The 10,829-nt window shown below is 42.8% G+C and overlaps 1 long non-coding RNA gene across 2 annotated transcripts; it reads left to right on the top strand.

Annotated features, from left to right (window-relative positions):
- Window positions 1–182: 182 nt before the first annotated feature.
- LOC119242997 (uncharacterized) lies at window positions 183–9,219 on the top strand. Of its 2 annotated transcripts, none has more exons than XR_008551341.1 (3): window positions 183–402; window positions 7,521–7,738; window positions 8,707–9,219. It is a non-coding gene; the product is annotated as an uncharacterized LOC119242997 (long non-coding RNA). The 2 variants fall into 2 exon arrangements; XR_005124605.2 differs by having other exon boundaries at window positions 7,593–7,738.
- The last annotated feature ends 1,610 nt before the right edge of the window (window positions 9,220–10,829 follow it).

Consider the following 10,829-nt stretch of genomic DNA (forward strand, 5'->3'; position numbering starts at 1 on the left):
GATGTAGTTTTAATCAGCAGTCTTTTCCAGTTTAAATGTCTTAGTGATTGTCTCCAGTCTCTGTGATTGTCTAAATAGAAGAGTTCAATCTTTTTTTCTTTTAAGTGCTGGCAAGCCTGAAGAGCCATCTGATCACGTGGTTACTATCTTGAGTCCTTTCCGGAGACTTTCCAGTTCATGCTGGGCTGTTTGGGTCTGGTGGAGTTAAAAACAAGCTGTGAATGGGGAGGAAGAAAAGGAAGCTGCTCACATCCTGTGCTCTCTGACCAGAATACCCAGTTAGTTCAGGAAGTTTTCAACCAGTCAGTGTCCGAGACACCTCAGTGGGCTTTTCACTTGAGGTTGTACAGACAGGACAAGGGAAGCCTTTGAAGCACAGATTCTGGAGGCAGATATCCATAGGTGAGTTTGAGATACTAATAAAGTACATGCATTTTGCTTTTTGCTAGAATACATGGAACTTAGCTTTAAGTCTGATTAGATTCCTTGTTTACAAAAATCTGCTTTAGAATAACTGGTGTGTTTTAATCAGGGGGAAGAGCACAAAGGAACAATTATAGCACTTGGGATCAGATAAAAAAGGAAAGAGAATATCCTGAGAAACAGAACTGAAACTTAAGTGATAGAAAGAAAATGAAACGAAACTGAAACCTTGCCAGCAAAGCTATTTAAAAAAATAACAGTCAGAGTCCTAGTAGGTAGCTATAGATGAGTCAATGTTACCCAAAGTGAATGAAATAAATGCCTTAAATTTTTCCAAGGGATAGTTGTGCCCAAATGGAAACACTTAAGCAGCTATGTGACCTTGCTGAAGTCACTTAACTCCTCTGAGTCTCACTTTAGCAACGGAGGTAACAGTCCACAGCAGCCTGGATTAAATAGAGAATCTCAGGACTTGAAATGGCTTTAGAAATCCTTAGGCTCACCTGCCTGCACCGGTACAAGGTGTCATTATGCTTCCCCCACTTTGCCTCACAGCCAGGGTCAGATCTCTCCTGTCTGTGGAGTGAATGCTTAAGGTGCAGGTGGACTGAGGGCTCAGGCACGCTGAGTCCCAAGTAGCATGGGGGATGAAGAAAGAGGGAAAAGACTGGGAGGATAGGATCTGGCTTCAGAAGCCGACCCTGTGGAGACAGCTGAGTGGTCTGAGGCTGCTGGGCAAGATACAGGCGTCCACCTTTGTCAGACAGGGGATCCTGGGCGCTCACATAAAGGGGCCAGGAACAGGAGCCAGGGGTGGGCTACACCAAGATGTGTGACCTGTGCAGACGGGACTTCCTGCTCAGAAGAGAAGAGCCCCATGCCAGATCAAATGCTCTGCTATCCTTAGTGCAGACCAAGGGGAACCCACACCTCAAATTGTTAAGGGGTGCATGCTCTAAACGGGTCTCGCCATCTATGGGCACAAAGACAAAGGAAGCAGGCTCTCAGTGTGAAAGATTTTTAATCAATGGTATACCTAGAGAGAGAGAGAGAGAGAGAGAGAGAGAGAGAGAGCAGATTTGAAATAACCATTTCCCAATGATACTCCCCAAATTAACCATCTCCTTGTGGGCAAATGCCCAGACAAGTAGGCTTAGGCTAAAGTGGGGCCACTGAGGCCCTGAAGCTTGCCACAAGTCTAAGGCACCGTCTGACAAGGAATCACAAGAAAGGGGTTAGGCAGGTCCCTGAGAACTGGGACAGAATGGAGGACTCAAAATTCAAAATATATCACATAATCCAACTTGATGCCAAGCTAATGGCTGCCATTGTCTCTGCCAAGGACCAGGAGTAGCACCCCCACATTTCTCACCCATTGTCTCTTCCAAGTATATACCTTCCAAGTGTCTCTACATGTCTCTCCTCCACATGTCTCCTCCAATGTGTCTCCCCCAAATCCCCTTCCCTTTGTTCTACCTCCCTTTGTATCTCTACCTTGCTCCTTCCCAGCTGACCCCCACTCAGGAAGTCCAGTTCATGGCAAACTGCATCTTGCAATCCAAGGTGGTTGCATGTAAGTGGGGGCAGGGAAAATGACTCCTCTTCATGAAGGTATGGCTGTAACGTTACTGCCATCTTGAAACTCAATAATGTCTTAATAGAGGGTCCCACAGCCTTACTTTTCCCTGGACTCTATAAATTTATGGTGCTGTCCAAGATATCCAAGGTCTGCTTAGCAGGCAGCTGGAGGAAGATGAGGAGGGGCATGCCAGAGACATCAGGAACTGACTTGTGACTTATTCCCCTAGTCCTGCTACATGGTAGGGCAGGGCTATACAATCCCTCCTGCCCCCTCGGGAGTAGTTTAGCTCTTGAAGTTCTAACCAAAGAGTTGTGAGGACCAGGCTCAATCCCATGGAGACTGCTCCACAGAGGTGGGCCTGCGATTATTGTGACTAGAGCTCTACTGAAGATCCATGCACACAAATTTGAGCACCTGTTTTCAATTCTTTTGGGGTTCATACCTAGGATGCTGGGTCATATGGTAATTCTATGTTTAACATTTTCAGGAGCCACTAAAATTTTCCACAATTGCTACACCATTTTGCATTCCTACTAGCAGTGGATGAGGGTTCCAGTTTCTCCATATCTCCACCAACACTTGTTATAGTCTGTTTTTGTTTTTGTTTTTGTTTTTTACTTGTGGGTACTTAGCCACCCTTCTGGTTATGAGGTGTACCACATTGTGGTTTTGACTTGCATTTTCCTAATGACTAATGATGTTGAGCATCTTTCTATGCTAGTTGATCATTTATAGGTTTACTCTGGAGAAATGTCTTTTCAAGTCCTTTGCCCATTTTTTAATTTGGTTGAATTATTTTTGGTCTTTGAGTTCTAAGTGTTCTGTAAATATTATGGTTGCAAATCGCTTATCTGATATCTAGACGGCTTGCAAATACTTTTTACTATTATGTAGGTCATCTTTTCACTTTCTTGACAGTCCTTTGAAGCATAATAGTTTTATATTTTTATGAAGTGCAATTTGTTTTTTTCTTTTTGCAGTTTGTACTTTAATATCATTTCTTAGAATCCATTGCCAAATCTGAGATCAGAAGCCTTTACCCCTATGTTTTCTCCTAAGATTTCTATAGTTTTAGTTTCTAAAGTTAGGTCTTTGATCCATCTGAGTTGATTTTTGCATATGCTGTAAAACAGAGGCCCAACTTCATTCTGGCTTGTGGAAAGCCACTTGTCCCAGCACCGTTTGCCAAAAGCTGTTCTTTCCCCCTTTATACAACCCCATCAGTAGCCATACATGTATGAGTTTATTTCTGGACTCTCCATACGATTCCGTTGATTTGTGTGTCTTATCATTTCTAATTGGTGTAGATAAGAAGGTGTGAGAAAGGCTGCAGCCTGCCTTGCAGAGTCCTGGTAGCATGTTAGTCCGCCCTAGCCAAGGGTCAGATACATTGTATATGGTAAAGTAGATAAAAGATTAGAGCTTTTAACATTAAGTATAATTTGGCAAAAGCATACCCTGAGACAACCATCTAGGGACTTCTCAAAGATCTTGAAATAAGCACATACACAGAGATAACGTGAGCAGACTTACCTGGTAGACCTGTTCTAGAAGCAGTGGTTTTTATCTTGGTGGATGAACTTGTTCTACCAATACAAGTAAATATCACAAGGAGGTGCAGCACCATCAAGGACACCACAAAAAATTCAGGGCATGGGGCTCTGTAAGCTAAAACCAAGAAGAAATTGTCATACATTTGCTTAAAGCTATTTTAAATCACTCCCTGTGTTCAATTTGCTAACAGTTTGTTTTTCTTTCTTTGGACAAAGCAATTAAACTTTCTAAGAGTAGATTTATTAATATAATTCAATAAAATAATCTGAACAATTTCTTGTTTAACATTTAAATTTTAAGTTAATGAATTGTGTTATTTTTATCATGTACACTTATATTATTTATAAAATTATAACATGTTTTATTTATAGATTTAGATCTATTGTTCATTATGATTATTAGCCCTCCTTAAGTAATTAAATGTTTGAAAATTATTCTTTCACTCAACGGTGTATTGAGTATTTACTTTGTGCACCATGCTAAATGAGGACACTTATTCAATCATTCAACAAACACTACTTGAGTACACACATATCCTGGGCCCTATGGTGTGGCAGGAACAGGTCCAGCCTTCCTGATGCAGTGGTCCCATAAAGAGCAAAGAGCAGAAGTTGTGAGATGTTTCTAGGGTTCCACCAGCCTTGTCACCTCCACTTCTATCTGGAGTCCCAGGGATCAGGGCTTCCCAGCTAATCAACCCACAAGCCCACCTCCCCCCAGCCTCTCAGCTTAGCTAAGACATAGTCATAATGTATTTGCACTAGGAAACCCCAAAAGAACAAAAACAAAGAATAAGACATCAAAATAGAGAAAGAGACAAGTTATTTATCTCAAGGGAACAAGAACTCTTCATTTCACTCTTACCGAAACAGTCTCTCCCCAAACCCCAGTTTTTCACACACCAACCCCGATCCCCTAGTGTATGTCTTCATGTCAAGCCAGAATCTTAGAAGTTTCTACAAGACTTCTGGGTCTTTTCTGACATCTGAGAGGCTATTCTAGTTAGATTTCAGAACCTTCGGGCTTCTAGAGGTAATCAGTTTAGGAATACAGCCCCTTCTAGTCTTGGGTAACCCCAATCTTTGCAGGGATGAGGGACCAAGGCACCCCCGGGAGGCCACACACAGGTCATATGTCTGAATATCTAAAGGTTATAAATAAGCTAACAAGCTGCTGAGTAACATAATCTGTCTGCTTTCCTTGACAAATGCAGCTTTATAACAACACTGAAAGCAGGTTCCAATTTAAAATTTCCTGCCCCTCCCTAGGGCCTATCCCCATTGTCTTCTTGTCTTACCCCATGGAGAGTCTTTCACACAGGTGTGTGGTGGCCCCAGCCAGCACGTCGGTGTTCTGTGCTGTTTCTTATAACCGCATCCAAATCTACCGTGATTGCAATGAAAACTTAAATCTTTTTTTAAAAAGGGAGGGAGGGAGGACTGGAGAGAGAGAGGCTACGTGTGCCTGTGTTTTTGTATAGAATGGACCAGAGAAGCAAACTAGAGGAGGCCCTGGGCTGGGCTGTTTATTTCGGGGGCCCCCTGCCTCCCAGGACCAGGATCCCCCGGGGTCAGCAGTCTCCCTGGTACTGGCTAGGAGTCCCCCTCCCCCACCATGCTCTGGGGACGCAGAGCCTTGGGCTTCTCTGCTGAAAGGGCCTCCTGTCCACTTCCAGGGCCTGCACTGACCTTTCCCTTCTGTCCCCTCCTGAGTGGATCTCCATGCACTGTGTGTGTGAGGGGGGTGGGACAGGTGGGGGGAGGTGAGAAAAGTGGGGGGGGTCATAGGCTAATGGGTACCTATTTGTGAAGACTATGGACAGCACTTAGTTTGGAAAATGAAGGCTTAGAATGCTGGCAATGCCACATGACCTGGTCCTTGGGGAAGGAAGGGCGGACACGTTATTTCTCCCCCCTTAAGATATAAAATTCTGGGGAGGAGACAGAGGAAGGGAGAACCAGCCCCTGCTACACTCCCTGCGCAAGTGGGAATGGGCCACTGACAGCTCCAGAGCCATAGGCCCAAAGGCCGGCTGCAGCCCCCCTTGCCCCACTCCACCCTGCGCCATTGTGACCACGAGCAAAGGCTGGACACGAAGCCAAAGAAGAATAAGCGTGCAAAACTGAAACGGAGCAAGGTTTGCTTCAATACTGCGCTCTGCACGTCAGAGCTATCGCACTTCTCGGGAAAGAAGGGCCATTGATTTGGGCACCAACAGCCAACACTTCAAAATACGTGACGTGTTGAAGGTCCTCTGGGTGCAGCCGGGACATGTGACAGGAGGGCGGCGGTTTCTTGCTTCGAGGCCAGTCAGACGTGAGGGTTTCCCAGACTCTGCTACTAAGTGCACTTTCAGCCTGGCCGCTGTGGCACAGGGAGCCATAGGACAGAGGGGCTAGCTGAGCTCAGAGCCCAGTTTAGGAAAATTTCTGGATATTAAATACCAGTAAGAGAGTCCGCTGTCAGTCACCAAGTGCCGAGAGTTTAGCGTGTGGGCACATTCCTTTCCTGTTCCAGCCTAATTTGTATTTCACAGAGCACTGCGGGAATTACATCTCAGAATTACAACCAGGCCCTGTCTGGTTCCCCTCCCCAGAGGGTTTGAAGCCGCTTATCTCCCTTAAAGGTTAATGTGTTTGGATCCTAACACTCTTCAAAATGCATTTGGTTTTATACTAGCCAGTCAAAACTTCTCTCGGGAAATTGTTAGAGAATATAAATAACCCAGGAAGGTGAGGTTAGTTAGCTGAGCGGGCTGGTGCGGCCAGGTGTACTGGAACATTTTTCTGCTTGTCACCTCACAGGGAGAGAGATTAATGCTCCACAAGAGAATGCCTAGGGGATTGTTCTTGAGAACAGGCCCCAGCACACAGAAGGTGCTGGCAAGTCCTTATTGAGTAGAGTCAAGCCTCCTGGTGGGCGAGACATGTGGAGCCATATGGGGCCTTTTGAGTGGGGTGGAGGCGGCCATGCTCCTGCACAGTCTCATTGCCTATTGCTGCCAGGCTAGAAATGACCAGATCCAGCCCCATCATGCACCTCTGCTCTGCATATCCTGTAAGCACCTCCAGGACAGGCGAGAGAGCTCATTGGTATTTATGTCCTAAGAACAAGGCATCATTCCCAGCATCTGGTAGGCACTAAACAACAGTTGAGCCAAATTTGCCAGCATACTTTTTATAGCTCCCTCCAAGTCATCTGTTAGCATGTTGAGTCTTAAAAGATCAAGGACAGAACTCTTGATCCTCCAGGTGCCAGGCTGACAATAATTTATTAGTCTACACTGGAGGGATGCTACGTCCAAAATGGAGACTTTGGAGGGACATGGCAATTTTGTTCAAACACTATGAAGGTTTTTCCAGGCCAACCTAGGAACCAATGAGTGAAAAGTAGAGAAAAGGTAGTTTGCCTAAGAACAGTGTCATGGGGGTGATCCGGGGGAACAGGGCATTCTTATTACTGCCACAAGAGTGAATGTACATTTTTTTTAAACACAGAATTAGATAAAATAATGGAAACTCTTGACTATGTGCAGAAACTTTGACCCAGGAATTTCTAGATTTTAGGCACTGAAATTTAACCTGGCTCACAAAGCTATATATACAAGGATATTGGTTGTAAGAGTGAAACATTTACAACAACGTACACTTTTTGACAATAAGGGCTGAAGTAAATCATGATATATAGTCATTGAATGGAATATTAACAGTCACTATGATGGTGATGTAGAGTAATACTTATTTGGATGAAAGATGTTTGTACTGCATGGCTTAATAGAAAAAAGCAGAACCCAAATGATAATATTTTAACTGAATAGAATTACATGTGTGTGTTTTTGTACATATATGTAGAGAGAGTAAAAGCAAGAAAATCTTGAAGGATATATATAAAAATGTTTATGATGGTTTCTCTCTGGGTGGAAGGAATATGACTCATTTAAAATTTTTCTATTATTTCTAAGCTTTGAACAATGGATATGTGATACTGTAACAACAACAATAATAAAATTAACACTGGTGAAAATTGTTGACAGCCTGGGACACAGCTCAGCAAGAGACGAATGAAGTAGTTTCTTGTGGGGTGTCGTGGGAGGAAAGTTGGAGTTGAAGAGACTAAAGTAACTTCCAATTGTAGAAGCTCTGATTCCACGAAGGAAGAAGGTGACCTTGGAAAATGTGTGTAAGTTCTTTGCATACTTTTTCAGGTTGATAAGGCTTTTCAGAAAGAGTACATTAAAATTCTTTACAAGGCTTTTTTATCACTGATGATGAGAATGTCTTTTAAAATCACAAGTTATATTCTTAATATTTGCCTCTTTTGATGACTTCTTAGTGAGTAACAACAGAACTGGAATATTCTTATTCTGTCCCCTGCATTGGCACACAATAGCTATGCATCTGGCTCTGAGAACAGAGAACAGAGCTAATATTTGCCTCTCAACCCATTAGGTACAACATAAGCTCTGTGAGGCCAGGGATTTTGTTTTGTTCCAGAACCCAGATAAATACCTGGCACACAGAAGGAGCTCCATAATTATTTTTTGAATGAATGAGTGAATACTGGCAGAATGAAATAGCAAATTGGAAGAAAGCTGCTCTGCAAATACATCCTTTCTCAGGAGAGCTAAAATTTAAATGTTACTGAATTCTAGCTTGTTTAAATTCGCATAGCCACATCTGGCAGTTGGCTACTACTCTGGACAGTGCAGTTCAAGATCAAACTTCTTATCATAGTGTATTTGTTTTTTTTTTTTTTTATCATAGTGTATTTGACAAGGAAAATACATGTAGACGCTTGAAACCATTACTGCAATCTAGATCCACTCTTGTACTGAGAGATGGGGATGGGGAAAAAAAAGAAAACAAACGGGAAGTCAGTATGCATGACAGAAGGGGTGAGGAAACTTGCCAGGGTCTATTTAATAAGGACGCTAATTTGAGGGCAGAGATTCACCTATCAAATCTGCTCCCCCTTAGTATACCAGCACGTATGGTGTTCACATTCAACATGTGAATTTGGGGGAACAAACTTTCAGTGGACAGCACATATGTGTTTTATAATTCCTAGGCCAGTTTTGATCACATTAGAGCTGAGATAGTCGATGGTTAAAAGTTAGCATGACACCATTCGTTCGTTTATTCAATCAGTGTCTATGGAGAACCCATCATGAGACAGCTGCTGTCCTAGCAAGAGGGCGCATCAGCAAACAAGACACACCTGCTCCCCTGCCTGCCTGGACCACATGTTCTGGATACTAACTTTCATCCTTTGGTGCTGGTGATGTAGAGTGATGCTAAGTTACACTATACATCCTGTTGAGTCTGCATATGGTGGTACTATTTTAAAACTGTGAAAACACATCTGAACAGGCCCAGGCCTCAGGGTACTAAGACAGCCCAAGGGTTGGCACCCATCACAGTGGCCAGCTGTGCCCTGCTGCTAGTTTGGTGGCACAGGCGGTTGAGCGCAGCTCTGTGAAGCTGTCTGCAGCCTCTGCAGTGCCGTTTCGATCCCCACCGGCCTCAGAGCAACCCACATGGTGCGGCAGACCTCTCCTGACTCATGCCCTGCTCCCCTCAGCAGTGTATTTCGTCAGTCTGCCTGTCTGTTCCCCGCTCTGTCTCTGGTGAATCCTCTCACCCTCCCACGCATCTGGCTTGTACCCCAACTCTTGTATAAATAAAATAAATTTAAAAAACATACCTGTGCTCAACTACAATTCCTTGTCATTTTAGTTTACCTCCTGCCATCACTCCCATGCATTCCACAGTGCCTTGTTGGCAGAAGCTATATAAATTTACAACGGTGGTCCTCCAAGTTTTTGGTTTTGAGTCCTCTTTATACTCTTAAAAATTATTGGAATTCCAAAGTGCCTTAGGCTATGTGACTTATAGCTCTACTAAATTCCTAAAAATTTATTAATTCATTTAAAAGCCGTAATAAACCCATTGTATCTTAACATAAAGGCCAGTTTTAAATGAATAGTCAACTTTCTAAAACCAAAAACAGTCAGAAAAGTGGTACTGTTTATATTTTTTGTAATATTTTTAATAGTGGGTTTAATATCTAATATCCAATAGTGGGCTTGATATCGAATATTCAACAGCTGGATTTATAAACTGCAGCTGTATTCATTCTGTTTTAATATGTTGTTTTAGTATAGTACATGGGGGAAAAATCTGGTCTTGTACAGATACGTGTTTGGGAAAGATAGACTGTTCATAGCCTCTTCATATAATTGTGAAACCTTACCAAAATTTGACAAATAGTTTGTTTCATTGCAATACGAAATCTGAAAGGGTATCAGTGAAGTTTCCCTACTAAGTTGCATTCATGCATTTGTCTCTCGTGGGTGTCACTTTGAATGGATCATTCATGCATAATTTTCTGACATCATGCATTGACTATTTGGAAAATGTTAATTTACTGCATCATGGAGATTTTCCAAATATTGACCCTCTTCATAATACAATATTAAAAAACCCTCATTCATTAATGTCATCTCCAATCTCATATGAAATGTCTTGGGAAGCCATCAAAATCACGAGGCCCAGGACAAGATTTTCAAAACTCACTTTTGCTCAGAAGCTCAAAAGAAACAAACACTATCAGTTGTTCGTCCTTGGTGTGACATCCTCCCTTGCTTGAATTTCAGGAAAATGCCTGCCAAACAGTCAAATCTGAATAACTATAACTTGCCAGTTACTCTTTCAAGTAAAAGGGGGCTCCATGAAGAAAGCAATTAGTTCAGTCCACAAATCAAACAACTGTACAGGGCTATTTGTGCCATTACATCACACAGAATATTCAAGAGACATGTGCTGAAAGGTCAAGATCCAGTACAATTAGCTGTTTACACTGTTTCATCAAGGACATTGTTGTGTAAAACTGTCTTCTTTATTTAACCCACCATAGCAGTGAAGGTCACCATGACAACTAGGAGGGTTTGACGTCACTGCCACAGTCTGTTCTAAGGCATCCACAGCTTTTTCTACGATTGTTTTCATAGCTTCAGTGCAAATACAAATACAGTGAAAAAGGCAAAAAACATTTTAGTAACATTACAATAGTAATCTTGACTGTGCAGACTCCCTGAGAAGGCCGTGGGTCTCCCCCTTGGTCCACTTCATCACACTTGGAGAACTACCACCCCACCTTCCATTGTGTTTGGGATTGGGTTTCCCCTACAGCCGTATGCTGAAGCCCTAATCCCTGACCCTCAGAATGTGACTCTTCTGGAGACAGGCTCTATAAAGAGGTAATTAAGTTA

The sequence above is a fragment of the Talpa occidentalis genome, unplaced genomic scaffold (assembly GCF_014898055.3).
Source record: "Talpa occidentalis isolate TD23 unplaced genomic scaffold, MPIMG_talOcc4v2.1 talOcc4.13, whole genome shotgun sequence".
NCBI classification, from domain to species: domain Eukaryota; kingdom Metazoa; phylum Chordata; class Mammalia; order Eulipotyphla; family Talpidae; genus Talpa; species Talpa occidentalis.